We start from the raw sequence: 25844 nt of genomic DNA on the forward strand, positions 1-25844 counted from the left end.
ATAGATTTTTCTGGAAAACTAACAATTGCTGATGAGGATGCTAAGCAACTGAAACTAGCATATTTTCTGGTAGGAATGCAAACTGGTATAATCACTTTGAAAAACAGTTTGCCAATTTCTTATAAAGTTGAACATACACCTATCAGATGACTCTGCAGTCTCTCACGTAGGTATTTGCCAAGTGAAATAAAAACTTCTGCTTATACAAATTCTTGTATTCAAATGCTATTACAGCTTTACTTGTAAAAGTTAGAATCAACTCAAAAGGCCCTCAAATGGAAAAAAGAAAAACAAACTGTTGTGCACATAAAGAAAGAAATGCTACTTGATAATACAAAAGAACAAACTAGTGATCCACATAACATCAATGAATTACAAATGCATTATTCTAAGTGAAAGAAACTAGGCTCAAAATGATTTCAAGTGTATGATCCATTTATATGACATTCTGGAAAGGGTAAAACTAGAGGGACGGAACAGAGATCAGCGGTTGGCAGGGGCTGGTGTGGAAAAAGGGCTTGTCTACAAAACGAAAATCATTTATCAATGTTAAGATATTTTATATGTGTTAGAATATAACATATGTGGCCTTATGTATATTACATGTGAATAAAATTATTATTTATAACATACAGAAATTAAATTATATTTAATAAATATGTAATTTAAATGAATTGAATATAATGACAGATATGATTATATATATATATCTTAGAAATTTATAAAAATTGGATAATCACCTAAAATCAGAGTTCCTAAAATCATTTTAATTTTGATAAATTTTCTTCCATTTTAAATATGCATACGTATTTGTGTATATGTACTTATATATGATTTTGGTAGTTTTGTATAATTTATTATTAGTTAAAATGCAATAATAATTAGTTCAAATGCCTCAGTCTAATGTTTGCATATTATTCCATCAAGTATTAATACTACTAATTAGCAACAACACTAACATCAATAATAACCAATAGCTACATGTAGTTTTCACAATAACTCCAGAAACATAATGTTACTGTTTTAAATTTTATTATCGTAAGGTTCAGAGAGATTAAGTACTGTCTCAGAAATTAGGGAGAGGAATGAGTTGGAGATGGAATAAAAGCTATTTATTTGAAAAAAGCCATTATGTTGGACCATTATATATTTAACTATCCCTCCAAATTTAATTTATAATAATGCTTTTAATTTTCTCAGATTCTAAAAATTACATTTAACACATAAGACTTTTATTTTTATGTAGCAGGATTTCATTGCATATTTTACATTTCTATATGCATTGGTGAGTATCTCTTTATACTTAAATTTCATATATTTAACCTAAAAACAAATGAAATGTACTATCATCGAAACCAGGTTTTTGCTCTTAATGTTTCCCAAATATTCAATTATCTAATTTTAATACTAAGAATCAATTTTCCTATTATTTTTGATGATTTATTAATATATTTGGGATTATTTTATACACACTAGATATTTCTGTGTTTTTAGTTATTTTGTGTTGCATGTGTGTTTCAATTTTTATAACTTAAAAACATGTAGTTTTTGCACACAAAAATGTATTGAGGGTAGATCTCATGTTGTGTTCTTAATACCATACAGTAAAACAAGATGAAACAAAACAAACAAAAAACATATATTCTTATATTCATAGCATTAAACTCCTTCATTTGTTCTTTTCTGCTCCTTCTTTTTAAAAGCTATCATTTTTAGCACTCTTTCACCTAAACTTTAAAATTGTTTTCTAAAATTATTTTGAATAAAGGAAAACATACTAAAAAATCAGACTTTTTTAACAAATATGCTTTGTTATATGCGGTGTTATCAACTATAGTAATCATGTTATACATTAGATCCTCCGACATTACTCATCTTATAACCGAAAGTTTATACCCTTTTACAAACGGCTGCCTCACTCCCCCACTCCCAGCCCCAGGCAACCACTTTGCTGCTGTCTGTTTCTGTGAGTTTGACTTTTTTTTTTCTTTTAGGTTCCACATATAAGTGATACTATGTAGTATTTATCTTTTGTCTGGCATATTTCACTTAGCATAGTTTCATTTTTGATAAACAGTCTTTTGCCATAGGGGGATCAGAATTGGCCACCCAAAAATGTGTCTCTTTGCCATGAGGATCGTTGTTTACTTTTAAGAAACTGCAGACAGGGGACAAGCTCTGAAAATCAAGTAGAAGTTACCCTTTGTGAGAGATATTTACATTTGTAAAGGAAATCTCCACTTGTAAAGATACATCCCTCTCTGTACCAGGAAGAGGGAGATGACCTTATCTCTAGAAACTCTTATCAATGTGGAAGGCAAGGACTTAAATCTGCATAACAACCTTACTTTTGTTTACTGTGCTTGTCTGGTAATCTCCCAAAACTGACTCTCCCCACCACCAACATCCTCCTTTGTCTTGAGCTGAAGATGATATTTAAGGAGGCAGCTTTGGGTATTACAGTGAGTTGCTCAGTTTTCCTAGGTTTCTCCCCTGTATATACGTTATAAAGCTTTCTTTGATTTTCTCCTGTTACTCTGTCTCATGTCAATTTAATTTGAAGACCAGCCAGAAGAACCTAGCTAGGGTAGAGGATTTGTCTTCCTCCCCTACAGCCACTACGTTCAAAGTCTTAGTTTATTACATGACTTAGTATGTTCTCTCTAGGATAGAACTGATAATTTCCAGGAGTCTTCCCTAGAACTAGAATGATTTTTCCACCTACTAGACTTCCTGAATACTTATATTTGAGTATTCCCTGAATTCCTTATTGCCCTTTCTTGATATAAATTCCCTACTACCTTGTATTGCATATATTTAATGTCAACTTTTTGTGTAATTGCCATGCTGGCTGTAGTTCAAACTAGAGTTCTTAACATGTGCACTATCAAGATCATATATATATGTAAATACATACACACAATTATACTTTGAGCTACTAGACAAGCTAGAATCCTGAACATATGCACTCAGGAATATCCTGCATCACCTTTCATACCCTAAGAGCAGAATTTTTCCACCCTGCCAGGAAAGTCTTGTTATAGGTCCCTGACTCTCCCAAAAGGGATATTTCTAAGGATACTAATAGAATGTGGTAGTGAAGAGCTTTAGTTTTGTAGTTAAACTTACCACCCATGGCAGAAATTCCTACCTCATTTATTAAAAAAGATGAACTTGATAGCATTTAGTCTTCCTTTTAGAATCAAGTGAAATAATATATGGAAAGCATTTAGCACAATTTTTGCTTTAGTTTAAGTGGTAAATATTCTTATTATCACTAATTTTCATATACTACATTTACCAATATAAAAACCTCCTTATATCAGAAGTTCTTAAAAAAAAAGGCACAAATAGGCATTTCAGATTAATTTAGTATATCTGTCAATGAAATCTAACCTGTCATTTCTATATGTATGTATGTATGTGTGTGTATAAATATAAATATAAGAATATATATATATTAATAATACCATCCAATAAACTATGTCACACCAAGAGTATGTGCATTGTACATGAAAGTTCTCAAAAGGGCTCCACTATATTTATTTATTTTTGTGAGGAAGATCAGCCCTCAGCTAATATCCATGCCAATCCTCCTCTTTTTGCTGAGGAAGACCGGCTCTGAGCTAACATCTATTGCCAATCCTCCTCCTTTTTTATTTTTTTCCCCAAAGCCCCAGTGGATAGTTGTATGTCATAGTTGTACATCCTTCTAGTTGCTGTATGTGGGACGCAGCCTCAACATGGCTGGAGAAGCAGTGCGCTGGTGCACGCCCAGGATCCAAACCCAGGCCGCCAGTAGCAGAGCACATGCTCTTAACCGCTAAGCCACAGGGCTGGAAAAGGGCTCCATTATAAAGTGCGTCAATTTTCATAATACACAGCAGATAATACAGGTAATTCATACAGATTCAATTTGCTAATATTTTCGGATTTTTGTTTCTGTGTTCATCAGTGATATTGGCTTGTAATTTTCCTTTTTTGTGTTGTCCTTGTCTGGTTTTGGTATCAGGGTAATGTTGGCATCTTAAAATGAGTTAGGAAGCATCCCACCCTCTTCAATTTTTTGAAAGTTTGAGAAGGATAGGTATTAAATATTCTTTGAATGTTTGGTAGAATTCACTGGGGAAGCCGTCTGGTTCTGGACTTTTGTTTTTGGGGATCTTTTTGATGAATGTTTCAATCTCCTTTCTAGTGATTGGTCTATTTAGATTCTCTATTTCTTCTTGATTCAGTTTTGGGAGGTTGTATGATTCTAAGAATTTATCCATTTTTTCTAGGTTATCCAATTTGTTGGCATATAGCTTTTCATAGTATTCTCTTATAATACTTTGTATTTCTGTGGTATCTGTTGTAATTTCTCCTCTTTCATTTCTAATTTTATTTATTTGAGCCTTCTCTGTTTTTTCTTGGTGAATCTGGTTGAGAGTTTGTCAATTTTGTTTATCTTGTCAAAGAACCAGCTCTTAGTTTCGTTGATGCCTTCTATTGTTTTTTCAGTTTCTGTTTCATTTATTTTGCTTTTATTTTTATTATTTCCTTCCTTCTGTCTCTGAGCTTTGTTTGTTCTTCTTTTTCTAGTGCTTTGAGGTACACTGTTAGATTGTTTTTTTGATATTTTTCTTGTTTGTTGAGGCAGATCTCTATTGCTATAAATTTCCATCTTAGTACTGCTTTTGCTGCATTGCATAAGTTTTGCTATGTTGTGTTTTCATTTTCATTTGTCTCCAGGTGTTTTTTGATTTCTCCTTTGATTTCTTCATTGGTCCAATAGTCGTTTAGTAGCGTGTTATTTTGTTTCCACACATTTGTGACTTTTCCTGCTTTCTTCTTGTAGTTGATTTCTAGTTTCATACCATTATGGTTCGAAAAGATGCTTGATATGATTTCAATCTTCTTAAATTTATTCAGAATTGCTTTGTTTCCCAACACATGGTCTGTCTTTGAGAATGTTCCATGTGTTCTTGAGAAGAATGTATATCAATTAAGTCCCTCTGATCTAGTGTTTCATATAAGGCCACTGTTTTCCTATTGATTTTCTTCCTTTGTAAGTTATTTTCTTCTCTCTGACTGCCCTTAGTATTCTTTCTTTCTCATTCACTTTTGACACTTTTAATATTACATGCCTCAGAGTAGGTCTTTTTGTGTTAAGATAATTAGGAATTCTATTAGCTTCATGTACTTGCATACCTAGTTCCTTATGTTTGGAAAGTTCACAGCTATTATTCCTTTGTATGAGTTTTCTTCTCCTTTCTCCCTCTCTCCTCCTTCTGGAATACCTATTATCCTTATGTTACTTTTTCTAATTGAGTCAGATATTTCTCATAGAATTTCTTCATTTTTTTAAAAAAAATCTTAGTTCTCTCTCTTCTTCCACCTGAATCAGTTCCAAATTTTTATCTTTGAGCTCACTCATTTTCTGTTCCATATGATCTGCTCTATTTTTAATGCTTTCTACTTCATTTTTCATCTCATTAACTGTGTTCTTCATCTCCAGAATGTCTGGGTTTTTTTTTTTTTTAGAGTTTCAATCTCTTTGGTGAAGTATTCCTTCTGTTCATTAATTTTATTCCTGAGCTCAATGAAGGGTCTTTCTAATTTTCTTGTAACTTGTTGAGTTCTTCATGACAGCTATTTTGAATTCTCTGTCAGACTGTAGTATTCTTTGACTTCAAGTTTGGTTTCTGGAGAGTTGTCATTTTCTTTCTGTTCTGCCGTGTTATTTTAGTTCTTCATGGTATTTGATGAGTTGATCCTTGGCTGGTGCATTTGTGATAGTAACCCCTTTTCTTATTTGGGTAAAGCTTTGGTTACTTTGGTTCTAAGCTGCTTCTGGCTGTATTTGACAACCTGTATTTTCCACCTTCCACTGTCTCTGCTAGAGGCATCATCAGTGTCCTCCTTGTGCTGTTTGTGCCTTTGAGGTTTCTAGTGACTTGCTGCTTAAAATGTCGCTGCATTCTTAGGTCTCGCCATCAGTATCACCAGACTTTGAGCACTTCTGCTGCTTTCAGGCTTGCCTAGATCTCATGTTCCCCTACTGGCTCTCCACAGGCTTGGATGCTGCCACTCCGTGCACCACTTATGCTGTTCCTCTTGGGTTGTCTGAGGGTGCTAGCTGCACCACTGCCAGGGGCACTAGGTCCATGAGTGTCACTGTTGCTGCTGTGGGCCCAGGGACCTGGGACTTGTATGCAACCCCCCCACTGCTGGTAGAGCCTGTGTCAGGGGTGCTGCCACTGGGGGCTGGGTCACTGGTTCTGCTGTGATTCCTGAAGCCTCTGGTTACAGGTTCCACCTGCCACTGCTGGGAGTTGGGTAGGGGCTAAGCAGGGAGAGATTGTGGTTGCTGTTCATTCATGCAGCCTCTGATCTCTGGCACAAGCCGATGTGTTTTGAAAACACATGTCAGGGTGCCCCACCCCAGCTGGGAAAATCCGAGTTTTGTATACTGTCCCTACTATTGGAAAGATCAGCCTACTGCCAGGAGAAGGGGAGGCTGGGTCACTGGCTCTGCTGTGTCCTGAATTCTCAAGGCACATGTGCCACACGCCACTGCTGGGGGAGGGAGGCAAGGGCTAAGCTGTGTGTGTTATGTCTGTTCCTGAAGCCTCTGTTTGCAGGCATGTGTGCCAGTGTAAGGATCCATGCATTGGATTGATACTGCTGGAGAAGGGGTAGGGGGCTGCTCCCTTAGTTCCACTGCCTCCCAGAGGTCCAGTCCACCCTCCTTCAGATGTGTAGATGCATGAGTCTCTTAGGTGTCCTGTTGTGCTATGTAGGGAGTCCTTTGTTGGTCAATGAATTTCTAATTGGTTGCAATTTACAGGGAAGAGACAAAGGGAATAACTCACTCAACCATGATGCTGACATCACCCCCCCAGGAATGAGGGTGCTGATGCTGATGCCACAGCACTGTTGCTATGGCACTAATGAGTTTTGATTTTAAAATCTATTTGGGTAGGAACTGTGCCTAAACTATATGGATATGATAAAAAAAAATTTTTTTGGTTAAAAAATACACCAAAACCCAAGCATTGGTGTCTGTTGTATGCTTCTGAAACCACATGAAGTCAATATTTTTCACATTTCATATTTCTACATTTAAATTTTATAGCAGGCCTATATGAGCCAAAATTATTGTTTTTACATTGGTTTTAAAAATTATTTTCTTTCATAATAAACTTTCTGCCTCTTAGGAAGGAAAAACATGAGCAACAATAGACATTTCTCTATTAATAATCAGTGTGGGGTTTATAAAAGTCATAATATTTTTTCAAATATTACATTTAGCATGGGAAAATGTAGCGTTCTCTTTCTCTCTTCCTCTCCTATTCTCTCTCTTTCAAACAAAATTTCAGTTGAAAGTGGAAGAAAAGTTAGTTTGGTCAAAATTAAGTGGATTTATTTCCTCCCATTTGGATCTATTTTTTTGTAATGATAGATGCCAGAGTTACCTCCACATGTAATAATAGTTTAGGTGGTGGCCAACAGTTACAATGAGTAAGACCAAATTAACATAATTTAGTAATTGGCATTAGGTTAGCAGAGTTATCTTTGGATATTAGGGATGATATAAGCAGAGAACGAGAGAGAGAGAGAGAGAGAGAGAGATGCCATATTCATACATTATAACTGAAATACTGAAAGAACCCAACCCAGAACAAAGGCAATGCAAGTTCTCAACACTTAGGGTCTAAATTTCACTATAAAGAAATTGTGAAGACTGTAGTTACCAACTTTGGCACAGCTAGATAGAGGTGTCATTTTTCTAAATGTTCCAGAAAAAATTTTAATAGTTTCTCTCAAGACTGAAAGACTCATCCTTAAATTATCAGTTGAAATCAGAGGTGCCATACCCTACTGAGTAGTGTGTTGATTGAGAGTTGTAGGGGAAGCCACTTAAGATGATAAAAAGTTTCAAATGTTTTCTCTCTGAACAACACATATATTGAAAGAAGGAAATTTGAAATACCCACTATCTTAAAGTTTACATATTTTAACATGTGCCATGTTTAAGAATGCATGCCTCTCTAATAATTTTACATGCTAAATTATAAGATAAATGTTATAAGAGAAAATAGAAAATGCCATTTTATTATAGTAAGAATATTTAACATAAGATTAATCCTTTTAAAAAATTTTTAAGTGTATAGCACAATATTGTTAACTTAGACATGAAGTTGTACAGCAAATTTCTAGAACTTAATCATCTTGCATAACTGAAATTTTATACTCATTAATTAGCAACTCCCCATTTCCCCCTGCTCCTAGCCCCTGGCAACTACCACTCTACTCTATGCTTCTGTGAGTTTGGCTATTTTAGATATCTTGTATAAGTGGAATTGAACAGTATTTGTACTCCTCTGATTGGCTTCTTTCACTTAACATAATGTCCTCGAAGTTCATCACACTGCTGCATATTGTAGGGTTTCCTTTTTTTTTTTTAAGGCTGAATAGTAGTCCATTGTATGTATATGCCACATTTTCTTTATCCATTCATCCATCGATGAGCATTTAGGTTGTTTCTACATGTTGGCTATTATGAACAACGCTGCAGTAAACATGGGGGTACAGATATTCCTTGGAGATCCTAATTTCTGTTGTTTTAGATAAATATCCAGAAGTGGGATTGCTGGATCATATGGTGGTTCTACTTTTAGTTTTTTGTGGAACCTCTGTACTGTTTTCCATAATGGCTGTACCAATTTACATTTTCACCAGCAAGGGTTCCAATTTCTCCATATTCTCACCAACACTTTTTTAAATCATTTTTTATTGTTGTTGTTGTATATTTTGTTTTTGATAATGACAATCTTAACAGGTATGTGGTAATATCTCATTGCCGTTTTGATTTGCATTTTCCTATGCTTAGTGATGTTAATCTTTTCATATACAATATGTTTTCTTTGGAGAAATGTCCATTGAAGTGCTTTGTCTATGTTTTAATCCCTTTTTTTCTCCTTTTTGCTATTGAGTTGTAGAAGTTCCTTATGTCTTTTGCAAATTAATCTCTCATCAGATATATGATAGAACTTAAGGTACTAAAAGACTAGTTACCTGACAGTGACAACAAAATAAGATTTATGGAAAATAATAGTTTAACTTATCATTATTTTAACCAGAAAAATATACGAGAAAAATATTTTATAAGTTATCCAGTGCAGTAAAAAAAAAAAGTCAAGGATGTCCCCAGTGTAAATTCCATCACTAATCACTCCCAACCTGGATGGCATAGATACTTTCTTTTTATCTCTTTCCACAAGCAATAAGCACTAAGTAGTCTATCTTTTACCAAAGGTGGGAAGGGGAGCTCTTTATTTTCAATTTTGCATCATTTCTCTACTTCACTACCATTTTCTATTATACCAATATCTTACTTTGTCCTGCTAAGTGTCACTTCTGTCTTCTCTCCTTCTTCCACAGAACTACCAAGGATTTCTTATTAAATATGGAATTCCATCATGCCATGTTCCTGTTTGAGGACCTTCACTCAATTACTATTTTTAAAGATAAAACATAAAACCTCTACTACAAGATAAAAGATCTTTCACAAATGTCCCAGTCTTCTTTTTCTGTGTGTTGTGATGTTGTTAAATTAACACTTGTTAAGTAGAGCCCGAGTGTGGGATGGTGAGCCAACGTTCACCAAAAGACCACAAGGTAATTGAAATAGAGAAGTTTATTATTCTCAGGTCCTGGAGGAAATACAAGACATGCTTCGAGGGGCCATGGGGGGGGGGTCAAGACAGGGTGTAGGCAGAGAGACAACCAAGGGATCTGGGGCACATGCCTTTATTAGGATCTGCAGGTGACAGTCTTTGGGATTCCCAGTCTAAGGCCAGATTGGTCAATTCAAACAAAAAAAAGTGGAGTTTTGATAAGTTCTGCAGGGGTCTTATCTAAGGGGTGCACAAGAGGAATGCCCTGGGAAATGAGGGAGACTGTTGATCACAAGGACCATTGGTTTGGTCACGTAAGGAACTTACATTTACTTGTGATTCTGAGGGCTGTTATCTAAGACGTGCACTTTCATGAGGGGCTAATGTCCATTTAAGGTCCCCAGCAGGCCACTTGGCCAAACAAAATGGATGCCTAAGCAGCAATACCCTGGAGTTTCTTAGCTAAACTCTCGACACTATGACATTTACCAACATTAGCTTTCTACTACACTCTGGCTAACCTATGTGCCAGGCATTATCATTTGTTCATATTTCTTTGTACATTTTCCTCCCTGTTTAATGTTCTTGGCAGTTAGGATATTTGTATTCAATGAAAATGAGCTCCTATCATCTTTTCGTCAGGCCTTCCCTCACTCTCTTAAACAGAAATAAAAGCTATTTTTCTCTAAACTTATAACCTATTGTTAAAATCTCTATTATAGCACTCAGCATATTGGATTGTATTGCCATTATTCATTTATCCATCTGTGTTCTCCATTAGATTGTGAAGTTCTTGAAGATGAAATTTTTTTTGTCATTATTGTATTTCAAGATCTAGCACAATTCTTTGAACATACTAGGTGTTTAATCAATATCTATTAAACTTTCAAATTTTGTTAACTGTTTAGGAATTTAACCCTAGATAAATATTTACTGTTTTATTAGTAATTTATTAAAGATAGTGATAGTTTAGTTAAGTTCGTCAAAATCTGAATGAAAATAGAACATGTATCATTTTATCTCAGAATTTCATCCTGCAAGTATTTTTCCAATATTATGTTTCACAAAGTCAGCGTTTACCATGGGATATATCAAGTATTATTTTATATATTTTTATTAAAGATTTTAGATATTTGCTTGTAGTGTAAAGCTCTATAGTTTTCGTTTGTGATAATGAACATTTTTTCCTAAAAAGGAAAAAAATCCCTTGATATTATAATAGCTTCTACATGCGATAATTTCAAAAATATTTCTACATTATTTCAGATAGAATAGAAAATGTTTGCATCTTTCAGTTCACTTAATAATCACATTTCTCAATTTATCTGTAGCCACATACCAGTTGTTACTAAAAAGAAAGCAGATTAACTTCTTGCAGTCAGTTGACTTTGAATAATTTGGTATTAAATTTGAACTGAATTTGGGAAGGTGCCAGATGAGATGGGATGGCCATCTGCACCATATGGTCTTGGAAAGGTTGCTAATGCTCAAGTACTAAGGAAGAAGTCCAGAAAGTTTTGTCTCTTACAGGAAGAATTGTATATCAGCCACTACTGCAAAAGATTCAACTGTGAAAAGTGTATCTTAAGTAATAGACAAACCAGTCCTAACACATCTTAGAAAAATTTAACACCTAAAGCTAGAGGAATGGTTATCTGTTTTAAGGCAAATAAGAGAAAAGAAAAGGATGAATTGCCATAATAATAAGAAGGTGCCAAGCTAAGATAAGCAAAATAAACCACACATATCATATTGTAGACAGGGACCATAGAAATGAATTAATATCAAAATCGCTGGGACAGTTGTTATTAAAAAAGAAAAGAAAAAAAAAAGTAAAAACATTTGATTCAAAGCTCGTCCCAAGTGAAATTTTATGAAGACTAGCAATCTGTTTTATTCAAATGTAGCATAAATAGCAAAATTTCACATTCTGCTGAGAACAAAGGGCATTGTTGCTTGGGCCCAAGAGAATGTTTCTTTATCTAACTTAATTGTGTTGGCAATTAGGAAGTAAAAATTCTGATAGTTTATTTATTTATTTTTTTGCCTTTGCTGATTTTAGATTTGTTTCTTTGTTCCTTTTTTGCAGTTTGGGTCACTGTATAAAGAGATATCATACTTAATGATTCCTTAAGTTTTTTTGCAGGAATTTATTTACAGAATAGACCTTAGTGTTGTTAACTTCCTCTCTTCTGGAGAGCAAAATATACAAAGGGCTTAGATATAATGCAGATAAGAGAAAATACACATTTGTTGACTATAGCCCACTAATTTAAGAGGCACTGTGTCAGAAACCACTCTAGTGCAAGCAAATTCCACCAGTGTATGGCCTAAAAATCAAATATCATTATATATTGAACAACGTGAACTTACATAGGTTTCTGTTACTCGTATCCCAACCCCCACACACCTAACTAAATATCTAGGGCTTTTCATTGATGGGGGCCATTTTCCATCATCAGAACTAAAAGACAGATCAGACCTAAAAACAAAATAAATAATTAGTCTGAAATTGGTGTAATTTATATTTGAACCTGAAGCCCATTCTTCAAAATTTGACTCTATCTGTGGTGAAGTAAGCTGTAGCTGGTGTTCTGATGAGGGGAAATTCAGAGTTTCATCATTCATTAAGTTTCATTTACTCATTGAAAAATGCTCTGCTTTTGGATGGTTGCTGACTTTTAACTACATCTTACGTGGAGAGGTCTAGACACTGAGTCAGCTTCTTTGGAGTAGAACCAAGTATGGGCCCCTGTAAGTCATGTAAATGTAAGAACAGTAATAGTCACTGTTTTGTAGGAGGGGAAAGGTGTCACAGATTGTTTTACACACCCTTTTAAAGACAATCTCTTCCAAAACTCTTTTCCGTGCAGAGTTACTTGTGGGTAAACTAGTGGAGGAGTAAGGAGCTTCCAGGGAAAAAAAGAGATTGAGCAGTTCCCTTTTGGAATTTAGTATTATTAGAACATTTCAAATGGATGGAAATGGTGCTGACTGAGGAATTTAGGCAATAAGGGACAAGAGGTAGCTGTAAAATTGGCAGAACAGTTACCTATGCACCCAAACATACTTGAACCTTATCTATAGGTGGATTAGCTTACATGAGGAAATGAGTTTAAATGAATGACTGGAGTTGTGCTCTTTTATTTTATTTTTTTTTTACTTTTGGGGATCAAAACTATGGGAACTGACTTTTATTACAATATACATTAAAGGCACATGTTATCCAAACTAGGCTTATGGTTTTAATTAAATTAGCCGACATAACCAGTATGCATTAAAATTGGTATTAAACACATACACACACTCACTCACACAGTGATACAATCTCCACTTCATTAAACCTGGCATAAATCCATGTAATCTACCTTAATATGTAAGACTACATAAAAGTCAGAAATAGAACACTCTGTATAAACAGGGAACCCAAAGAGTTGTATGTATAATTCAAACTATGTATCTATTGCTACTGTTTTCATCATATCTATTTTTTTTATGAAGATCTTTATATCTCAAAATGTCTGTCTTTTAGGAATGAAATCATCCATAACAAGTCTTTTCTGAAAATACCTGGAATCACTACAACATATTTCTATTTATTCTAATCAAGTCCCACTAATTTGTCATTTTCTATAAAAGGATGTAGAAAGAAATAATGCAATTGATTCTGACTTTCAAGGTATCCACTGAAGAATTTTACTTACTTGACCCTTAGCTTATAAACTTGAAGATATTTTCAAAAAAACAGATTAATAAATACTACTTATGAGAGTAATCATGTCATATCCTCCTATGTATTGGAATAGCTGCATTAATTTAGATTTTGAGATAGTTTTTTGTTCTGACCCTAATTATCTTTGGAATTTATCTGTGCTAAACATGTACTGACAGATTGTGGGCAAGACAATCAATATTGGTAAATGATTTGGTTGTATTTATTTTAAAAATCAGCTTGGTTAGATATATAAAAATATGATCCTAAAATATTTCATGGCTTTTGGAATTATTAATAGATTGTTATCAATAGAAAAAAAAAGACTAAAATTGACGTTTCTGTACAATCACCCTCCATCAATTTTTTTCCCTCAGACATAAAACAAATATTTTTTTCTTCTGTTACTATTCTTTCTCTAAAAATGATGTGCAGAGTAGATATATCCCATAAAATATGTACTCAAATGTTTTTCCAGAGAAAACTTTATAATAACAGCAAAGTTATACGTTTTAAGTGTTTTAAAGTACTATACTATCGAGATTATGAGTCTTTAGACATGTAGAATTTATTTATTTTATTTCATTGAAGACTTGTGACTACAAAACAGTTATAAAGTTCACTTTATTCTGCAGGAAAAATATTTGTATTATTTAGTTTATTAAACAGTATGACAATACGCCTTGAGAAAAATGGGTCTAGACCTACCGATATTTTTTATTAATAAGATCTCTCAAGTCTTATTTCCACTTTTTCTACTCCACGATCGTCTTGAACCAGGCTCTCATCTCCCACCTCACTCACTAGCCTTTGCAGTGGGTTTTCTTATCTTCAGACATCCTTCACTTTGACATTACAGCAACCGCCTTAAATTCTGCTGTCTCAAATCCTTCCTTGACTGAAGTTATTTAGCGATTCTCCAACAGAAACAGGCATGCTTCTATCAACGCACTTCCACTTACAGCCATATCCTCAGTTGCCAAGGCAGTGCTAAAGACGTTTTGTCTTTGGTTAAAGACAATGCTAAGTTTTTAAAAATTTCCAATCTATTGCAGACAAATAACCCCATAAAATATAATAAAAAAGGATTACTAGAAAATAAATTAGAGAAACAAAGACATAAAAATACACTATCACTTTTTATTATTTTTACATTCCACAGATAAGAATAGCTCCAACAAATTTCTATAAAAATATATTTAAAAAACTCTCGATATCTGCACTTACCTTGTGACAGACCAGCAGCTAATAGTTCTGAGACTGGCTCTGGTCAGTGGATAATATTTTGAGTAGCAGTGCATTGGAAGACATGCAAAACCATAGGCACATCCCCTTGAATAGTGAATATTAATGAAAAATAGTTTTAGAAGAATTTAGGAGATTTTTTAGAAAATCTTTATAGTTTTTCTCTGTATGTGTATAATAAACCAGAAAGGTAGATCTTTTTATATTTAGTGAGCAAATAGAAATGTTTTACTCTTCTTTATCAAAAAACCTAATATCAAATACAGTGGAGTAAGTTATGGTGTGATAGGACCCAGGCCAGGGTACAGCCTGATACATATAAGCAAAAACTGTTCAACTACAGAAGCAGAACAGTTAGCCAATGTGTGCCAGAAAAATGAAAAGAATTAGAATCATAGAACCATGGACACCTAGTGAACAAATTATGTATGCAGTCTCAGTGTAGAGAACATAGGCAAAATCTGTGCATTCTAAAATTATGCTGAGCTTCATACGGTTGAATTTTAACCATGCTCATCTTCAAGTTATTTGCCTCTTCAAAGCCAAAAGAATTCTAGGATGTACACAGCAGCATTGTATAATGAAGTGAAGCATTCTTATGATCCCAGCAGATAAAACTGGCAGACAAGACAGAGCTTTCTCCCTCATTACCTGTTAAAATGTCAGGAGAAGCGCATTAGTGTCTAGGTTTAGGAAAGTGACAGAGTTTGGCTTTCAGAGATCGATGACTACTGGGATCATTGTGGGAATTAGCTCCTTTTTGTTCACTCACAGTGAGTTGAGGTACACTCTGATTTCCAAAAACAAAAGAAGCTTACCTACCTCTGAAAGCGTAGGGAGCCTAGAGAGAAAGGAGTCTTTCTCTATGTGTGCTAACAGGAAACCACCCAGAGAGGTTCCACAGTAAGCCTGCTTCTGCGTGCCAAGTCCAGAGAAGTAGAGACCTTCTAGCTTCTTCCCATCTGTGGATTCCTAACTTTTAAAATAATTCCAACAACTAGATCTAAATCCCAGTTAGCTAACTAAAGCTTGAATGCAACAAAGTTAATTGTTTATTATAAAAACAGCAGCAGCAACAACAACGACTCCACAGTCTTCTGAGGCATATAACAGAGGACAGAAGTCTCTACAATATAATATGCACAATGTCCAGGATGCAATACAAAATAACTCTACATATGGAAAATGTGATTAATTCTCAAAAGCAAACTGCCTGAGATGACATAAATGTTGGAATTATCAGACAATAATTTAAAAAAACAATTATAAACATTGTAAAAATGTATAATAAAACATGCTTACAATGGAAAAAAGATAGAATATTTTTGCAGGATATATAAAATATGAACCAAAAAACCAAGTGGAAAACTTTTAAATTGAATAATACAATATCTGAAATTAAAAATTCATTAGATGTGCTAAAGAGCAGAATGGAGAAGAGAAAGGAAAGTGTTAATTAACCTGGAGATCGATCAATTGAAATAAATCTATTTGAAGAACAGAGAGAAAATAATTGTGAAAACAAATGAACAGTCTCAGGGGACCGTGGAACAATATAAAAATTCTAACATGCGTGCAATAGGAGTCTCAGGAGAGGAGTGAGAGAATGGGGCAGAAAAGGCATTTGAGGAAATAATGTTTGTTGAAAGAAATAAACTTAGAGTTTCAATAAGCTCAGTGAAATCAAAGATACCCATAAAACCACACCTAGGCATATCACAGTCCACTTGAAATCCAAAGATAAAGAGAAAATCTCGAAAGCAGTGAGAGAATGAAGAAACATTATGTAGAAGGGAACAGCAACTTGGTCGACCACTGGTTCCTCCTCAGAGACTATGGAGGCTATAAAATTGTGAAAGAGCTTTAGCATGCTGAAAGGAAAGAAAAACAAATAGAAAGACAAACAAACAAAAACTATCCACCAAGAATTCTACATCCGATTGAAACATGCTTCAAGAATGAAAGAGAAATAAAGACACTTCCGGTGGAAGGAATCTAAGAAATGTTTCACCGGCAGACTGGCACTACAAGAAATTTAAGGGATGTTCTTGAGGCTACACAGAAATGATAACATATGGAAACTTGGTTCTTCAACAGGAAGTGAAAAACAAAGGAAATGGTACTGGTATTACTTTACAGAAATGATATTAATGGTGGACATGGTGACATGCCACCCTGCGGAAGAGCTGTAGCCTTCAGCTTTCAGTTGATAGCATCTTCTGGGCACCTCAGATGCGTTCTTTGTTGGAATTATAAAGGCCTAGCCATTTGTTGATACACAATAACTCTGATGGGTCATTTCAGCTTCAGAGGTCCCGATAAGGAGAGCTAGTGCTGTTGGGCCTGTACAGTGGGTAGATGTCTCCTTCTACACAATATTGTCTTCTCACCTTCTTTCTACAGGTGTTGTCCAAGGAACAGGACCTAATAAATGTCATGCATATTAAAATAATAATAAAAGTAACAGAGAATATGAACTTCAAAGTACAAATCACTGAGAAGGGTAAAAGCACATTGGGTCATGATAAAGTACATGGTTTATGAAGAAAACACAATAATTATAAAATTGTCTGTACCAAATAACAAAGCAATTAATGACATTGAAAAAAAAGTTTAGAATTGCAAGGAAATTTTGATAAAAATTTCAATTTTACTAGTAGATTTCTGTAAGCCTCGTTTATAACTAGATATATTAGAAAAGATGTCTAGAGAAATTAAAAACAGTTGTATATGTGAGAATTATACACACATACAAATATATATACACTGTTTATTATATATGTCTATGTGTGCTCAACTGAGAACATGAATTAATGATAAAATAGAAAATTTTAAGCTTAAATTTTAAAATTTAAGCTTATAATTAAGAAAGATTCAGAATAGTCTAAAGTAATGGTGAGTTGTGACTGAGTGACATTTACCCTGAAGCTCTCCACATTGAATTTGACTTTCAAAAAATGTTAGAAACTAAAACTAAGAGCAATAAATCCAACACAAAATGTAGCTTGTATTCAGATATTTATTTAAATATAGCTTTATTATCGAGTGAATGCCTGTGAGCCTGAATTGACAGTCTGTCAGATAGGCCCTTCTGCCTTCAAGATCATCCAGCCCCAGTATCACATCTCCTTCAGTAATAACAAATTAAGTGTGCTGCTTCCTCCCGCACTGCAACAAGTCTCTTGCCTGGTGTGAGCTTTATTTGGCATTAATTAAGCCTACCTACCTCACCAGAGATCCAGCAGTTCTGAAAAACCTTAGTTCATAGCTGTCATGTGGAATAAGCTACAAGTCAAAACTGCTGCTTCCATTTAAAAATATCACTACCTTTAGACTTGTTCAGTTATAATCAGCAAATAAACAAGTCTGATTTTATATAATGAGGATAAACCGGTACATTGTGAAAAACTAACAGTGGCTAACAATTTCAAATGATGGATAAAATAAGGAGATGGAAGACTACGATGGGCATGATTCTCTTCTCAAAAAGTAAATGAAACTGTTGAAATAACCTAAAAATAAAATTGTTCAAGAGAAAAGTGAATGGATAATGTTCTGTTTACTTCTGTTTTTAATTTTTAACTTCACTGAAATTGAAGGACTGTGTCAGCATGCTGGATTTTGGTATTCTGTAAGCTCTGCATGTCATTATGATATGTGGCTATTCACTTATTTGTCTAACATGCAGCCACTATATTTGATGTAGTGTGTAAAGTACTAGGGATACAAAGAATAGCAAGATATTGTTCTGATTTCAAAGAGCCCAGTTCATCTTAACCAGTTATCTTAAACCTGGCTGCTTTATAATCACCTGAGGGAGGGGAGGATTGTCTCTAAAATATAGATGCTCAGGTTTCAACCTGGACCAGTTAAATAACATTATCTGAAGATAGGGAGCCAGAATGCCATAATCTAAAATACTTCAAGATGATTCTGCTGGGAAACAAGATATGAGAAACATATGCATGCAGCTCATAAAAAGGTACATAATTCAGAATAAAATTATGTTTTCCAAATATAAAATAAATTTTAATTTAGGACATTTTCTAATCAAACCTTTGGCTAAATATTCAGAAATTTCTAAAAAATATCTAACTTTTATCTGATGTTAAAGCAAAACAATCAATAAACTCTAAGGCTACAGAATGCATCACTTATGCATTTGACAGTAAAAAGACAAAACAGAACTAAAATTATGTAACTTTGGAGGAGGAGATGTGTTAAAACCTTTCAAAATCTAATATTATTTGAGAAGATTAAAATATCAATGTTTTCTAGAATTTCTGTTTAAAATAAATATGCAAGGTAAAAATATTAAGGTAAACACTAAAGAGGTTTTTAAAAAGTTAAATATGTCCAAATTGATAGCAAGAAATAAAATGGCATGGGTGAGGTAACCTTAATCAGTTCGTAATATGATAATTAAAGGGAACAAAAGAGGGATTAAAAAAAGGTGATCTGGATGTAGGCAATATATAGCAATAAGTGTAAAATATCAGTAACAATGCCATATGCAAACAAATTAAACATGCTAGACTAAAAACAACAACAATAATTGTCAGTCTAGAAGAAAATGCAAAAACAAGCTATAGGCTTTGTAGGAGATAGGCACTAAAAAGTTCAAATATTAAATGCTTGCAAGTCAATTGATGGGGGGAAACCCCCACAAAGTGTTAAGCAAAATAAAACTATGTTAATTTGATACAAAATAGATTTTGATGCAAAATCATCATGTACAAATCACTATATAATAAAGAAGAGTTCAATTGCTCAGAAAGCAATAACAATGTTATACTTATCTGCATGTAATAAGAGAGTCTCAATATATATAAAATGAAAATTGATGGAAGTTCAAAGAGAAACCAACAAATTTTTATCTTATGAGAGCTGTCAAGACAAATATCCCAATTATGGATAATTAAGCTATAATATATTCAAATGCACAATAACAAGCATGCATATAGAATCCTGCACCTAACAATTACAGAATGCACATTCTTCTCAAGAACACTTGTAACATTTGCAAAAAATCGCAATATATAAGGCCCTGAAACAAATACCAACAAATTTCAAATAACTGTAACACAGAGGCAGCCTCCACTACACACAATGTAATTATGCTAAAAGGTAAGCAAAAGCCAACTTGAAAAACCATTCATTTATAAATATAAATATCGAAAATGAAATTTTAAATTCTATTGATAATGCAATGAAACTAAAAATGCTACATACAGAAACATGAGTAATACTCCTAAGTGGTATTTTGGGAATAGTACTTTGAAGAGAAGAAAAGCTGAAAATTAATGCTTTACACATGTAGGTAAGAAGTTAGAAAAGGAATCACAGAATAAAAGCTATAATGGAAAAACAAAATTACAAGATATAAAGGATTAGCAAAGGCAAAGTTCACTTTTAAAAGAATCATATTAATAAACAACTTTATTAATATGATAGCCTGATAAAGGGAAAAAGGTAGACGGCACAAATAATACATTACAATGTAATATGAGATTAAATATTAAAAAACTAAAATACAGTACTTTACGTGAATAAATCAAAACATGAATTTTAAAATTTCAATAAAATTTCTTACCAACTGAATTATGAAAAGATGATGTCTGAGTAATCCTATTAACATTCAAATATTATTCTCAACTAAAATCTCAAACCCTAATGAACAGATTGTGTTTAATCCAAGAAGGAAAGATTTATTTAACATTACAAGTTCTATAGATATAATTCATTGCAATAACAAATTAAAGGAGAAAAACATCATATACATACCTCAATAGCTGCGGAAAAAGATTGAGAAAAATTCAAAACACCTGTATGAAAACGTCACATACAAATTTGGATGAAGTGAGAACTTCTATGTTAACCCAAGGATTAGGCAGGTTTTCCCACATTTGCTTTTGTTTTAACAATATATAGATCTGTTAAGCAATTAAATGATATTGTTTACATCTCAACAGACTAATTCTCAAGTTCACATTGATATTTTTCAATGATTTTTATTGCAAAATATTCACACAGGAAGGTGTGTAAAACAGAAATGTACATCATAATGAATGATTACAAATGATCATGAAACAATCACCCATATCAATAAAGTTTAAATCACAACAGAAGTCCCCCCTACCCCCAACTTTCCCCTTCTAGATCCTCCTGTCCTTTTTGGAGTAAACATTGTTCTGACATTTATAGTAACCACTCTCTTGCTTTTCTTTTCAGTTTTAGTGCTTGTGTATGTGTTTCATGAGCTCTAAATTGTGCTCTAGACAAAATACAGGTAGCCCAAGAGCTCAAAGGAGGGGACGCATGGGTCTGGGACTCAGACCACTAAGATGTCAATGCTGGAGCTCTGAGGAGGCACAAGAAGGCTGGCTCTTGGAGCTTTGAAGAAACTGCAAACTGGAATCAATTAGCGCTATTGGAACTAACTGCTACTGAACTGCTGGGGTCCAGCTGAAGGGGCTAGAAGCAAAGGGGAAGGACTGTATCATTCCTTTCTCCTTTGGCTTCCAGAGGGCCTGGCACCCCTATTGGTACAACTAATTGGAAGCTAGCAAGGTTAGGGAGTCCCAGCCCCAGATCATGAAGCATAACGAGAATGGATTTAAACCGAGAGGGAACAGCCTAATAACCATCATTCCTCCTATATGATCTCCCTGCTTCCACTCTTGTGGTCCTACAAATGATTCTGAACACAGCTGCCAAAAAGGGATTATCAGAATGCAAATCAGGTTGTCACTCTCCTCTAATGTCTCTCAAGGCCTCTCAGAATAAAAGACAAAGTCTTTGAAATAAAAATAAAATGACTTCCACAGACCTTACGATCTGACTTCCCATTAACCCTTCCTTGATTTCTCTCTTCTATAGCCACATTGGTCTCAGCGCTATTTCTGGAATGAGTCAGGAATGTCCTTTCTTGGGACTTTTGTATTTGCTGTCCAACTTTCTTGGAATTCCCCTCACTCAGATATCCCCATGACTGACCCCTTCACCTCATCCGTCTCTTTGCTCAAATATCTCCTCTCAATAGGCCTTCTCTGACCATCTTATTTAACTTGCCTACTCTCCCCTTCCTATTCTATCTTCTTTGCTGCTTTATTTTTCACGATTGTGACTATCACCTTCTAACTCTTTCCCTTGCTTATTTTTGTATTTTCTTTCTCTGTTTAATAGAATATAAACTCTACAAGAATAGATATTTTTGTCTTTCTGTTAGCTGATGAATCTCTAGTGCTTAGAACAGTGCCTGTACATAATAGGCATTTGATTTGATTCTAGCCTTGGTTCTAACATTTGTAGCAATTTGAGCTCTCTATCTGAATTTTCTTGTCTGTACTATACCTTACATCATGGGGTTTTATGCAAAATAAAAGAAAAACAAATACACAATAAAACATTTTACATATTGCCTAGCACGTATTAGGCACTCAGTTAACATCTACTATAATGATATTATGTTATTTATTTTACATAATTTATTATTTTTATATATTATCATGTTAACAATATTAATAATAGTAATATTGGTTAAGGGGCAATGAAAAAAAAGCACATTTTTAAAGGAATATCAATTTTCAGATATTTTGGAAAATAATCTTGAGACATTACAAGACTTTTTCATGGTAGTGTTTTCACTTGTTGAAGTAAACTTAATACCCTTAGCTCTGCTAAAGCAGCCATTTTTCTAGTAGTATTTGTGGAAGTTTTGACATTCCTGGAGTCTCACAATGTACCAGTCAAGACTGTCTCATTTCCATATGTCAACACTGTTGATTTGGGAAGGGCATACTCCCTTGAGGTCCCAGGAGCCTCCTACTCAGGACTCTGTGTTCATGGCAGTGAGGTAGGTCCTAGGCTGCATCCAAACTGTTTTATTTTCATTGGCTTCCTAGATGCTGACTTTGTTCTGCCTCCTCCGAATGAAGACCACTCTATTAGGGATGCTTTCAATGACTGTTCATATGTAAAAATCTCTTTCCTTGGTAAAAATTTGCCTTGTTGTTAACTATTTGCCTCTCTGTCTGTTCTTGTCCCAAGATGACAAATCCCTCATTTCTGGTTTACTACAAGCCATTCAAATATTTTCCAGACAGACTACTAAGTGTCAAATGAGATTTCTTCTGACTCTTCTAGTAGTGTAGACAGTGAATTTCAAACCTTCCTGAAATTGCCTTCCCATATGATGTGACCAAATGCTCAGTATCCAGAACTCTTCCTTTGCAACCTAAAGATGAACAGGTAATTTTTTTTAAATGCTCTCTTTGACCACTTCCCATCCTTTGCCCTAACTGTCATGAACCTTTCTTCCTATTTTACGGGAATGAGGTGGACAGTCATTGGTGTTCTGATTCAGCTTCACGGAAATGATTAGAAATAGGTAGATTGTCTTGACATTTCTCTTAACCAGGAACAAAAGCCTCTACATCTTGTCTCAGGGCAATAGAAGCTGAAGTTAAATTAATGAATGTCTCTACTGTCATGATTTTAGGGTCTCCCTCAAATTTGATACTCCTTCAGGTTGTAAACTAATTATTGCTCAACAAAAAATACAATTTCTCAGCAATTAGGATGACTATTTACGAAATTATATTGCTTTCTCTTTCACACATTTCCATCCATCTTTGGAAAAATCTAAACCTTTCTCCATTCCTTTCACTATTGGAAGAAGAACAACCATACACTTGACTAGATTTTGTCTGGGAATTATCCAAATTCCAAAGTGATCATTATACAATGCCTAGAAAATACAAATATTTTCTTATTTGTTTATGATTGAAATAGTAAACTATCAGGCTAGATACATTATAAAAGGCCTCAACTCACCCACCAAAAATAAACTTTTCCAGAGGCAATATCCAGTAAGCACTTACTAGAGCTTGCCAATTACCTACAAACAAGCAGATTCGTATACAATGATAGCAAGTACACCTTTAAGGTAATAAATAATTTTGAAATGCTTTGAAAAAGAGTGAGTGTTGAATTCAGTTGAATCTCCAGTTTGGAAAGAGCATCAGATTAAAGAAGTTTTAAGTGTTCTATTGCTCTGTAACGAAGTGACCATTATAAGGTAGTAGCACAGAGACTAAAGCACATATCCTAGTTTATTAGTTTATCAACTAGGTTTATAACTAAGACCCAGCCCTATGCCCATGTTATTCCAAGAGCTAAATCTGTGAATTTCCCAGTGATGGAATTCCAATCACTGACTTGAGATTCAGAAAGTAATATTTTTGAGTATTTCCTGATGATCATCTCTGGTGTCAGTGGTCTCACATGAAATGTTACAAAAATTTTACAGAAAATCACTCACCACAGAAGACAACCAATGCACTCCAACATTGTTGGCTTAACTTTACTCAAAGAGCTGAGACTCTCTTTGTTCATGTCCTATTTGTTACTGTTGGGGAAGAGGGAGAATCCCCCTCTGCCCTTTCCCTTAAGGTTCTTACGGCTGGCCAAATAATTAAAAGACAGGTTAGCAGGAGAAAATAATAGCAAGTTTAATAACACGTATACATGCGAGAAACCAGGGAAACTGAGTTTCTCAACACAATGGCAGAGATTCTCATCTTAAATACTATCTTCAGCTAAAGACAAAGGAGGATGTTGGGGGTGGGGAGGGAAACGGAAGACAGAAATTACAGTAATCAAGGGTATGCAGATTTAAGTCCTTTCCTTCCATATGGATAAGAGTTTCCACAGATAAGGCCATCCCCCCCTCTTCTTAATACAGAAAGAGAGATACTTTTACAAATGGAGATTTCCCTTATAAATGTAAATGTTTGTCTGGCAACTCTTTGCAGGGCCACCTAAGAATGTGGCCTGGGAGAGACAGAATTTTTGATAAGATGGGCTTGTTGGTGCTTTTCCTATTGTAACATCTATTTTACATTATATTACAGCCATCATATGATAGTAACTCCTTCCTGAAACAGGTCTTCTATGTTAAATTCTTTAGGTAGTTTGGGGGCGGTCAAATGTCTGTCAGAGAAAATAATCAAGGTAAAGAGATATATGTCAAGGTGGCCAATTTTGATCTCCCATATTAGCAATATAATCGTTGTACAACTGTGAAGGCTGGACATAGAAAGCTGACCACAGCTCACGGTCCTTTTGAACATTTCCAAGTGGATTTTATAGAACTATGCCCATGCACTGGATTTTAGTATATTTTGTTCATTACTTCCTTGTTCCCAAAACGGATTGAAGCTCTTCCTTGCTGGAAACTCCTGGCTCTGATAGTAACAACCGAAACAAAATTGCTTGATTTGTGTTCTTGTCCTGGAGAATTCCAAATATTTCTCCAGGGAGTGTGCCCATTTTACTGGAAGTTTCACTTAAAATCTTTGAAAAACCTTGACATTTACTCAGAAATGTCACTGTTAATATTACAGCAATCTTCTGAAAAGATAGAAAGAACAAATGAAATTCTGTATTAAAAATAGAAAATATTCAGAAACTGTCAAACTTCCATGTCCAAAAAGCAGTGTCAATGTCTTTTTGAACAATGAGATCAACTACTACTGTTTGATTTTTTTCTTATCTTTATGAATTAGTAACAAGTTGCCCATGCATCTAATAATACCACCGTTGACACTAGACTCTGCTCTGTTGCAAGCAGACTTGGCAAAATACTGCAAGCGGCTTATGAAATTCACACTCTGTTATCATCAATTGATAAAGGTAGATTTTCCTCAAAATCCTCCTAAAGAACCTCTATGTTACCTAAAATCCAAAGACTGTTTTCTGTAAGAGACATCAAAGAAGGAAAGCCCTTGAACCCAATATAGGATATTATCAGGTACTCTCAATAACAGGCACAGCAATAAAATTACAAAACCATGAATCTCAGATGGATATTTTTCAAGAATTCAAATACTAGAAAACTGTTCTAGCCAGAGACTTCAAGCTTAAAGTATCAGATGATTTTCAGGAAGAGGCATTTTCCATCAACGACCTTTCAGATCCAGTAATTCCAGATCTAGTAGATTCCAGAGTGAAGTGAGCTTCTTCCTAAATCCAATGGAAAAAATCCAGAACCACATATCATCAGGTTTAATCTTCATTCTCTTATTCTTTGTTTTCTTGGCTATCTAATACTCCATATCTAGTTTTGTGGGTTTTAGTTTGGAAATAAGATCTAGACTCTAGCTTTTATTTGGGCACACTGTGATCTTAGCCTAAAAGTGAACTATCAACTATAATCGTAATCC

This window comes from Ceratotherium simum, chromosome 20, assembly GCF_057802395.1.
Source record: "Ceratotherium simum simum isolate JZ-2026a chromosome 20, ASM5780239v1, whole genome shotgun sequence".
NCBI lineage: Eukaryota > Metazoa > Chordata > Mammalia > Perissodactyla > Rhinocerotidae > Ceratotherium > Ceratotherium simum.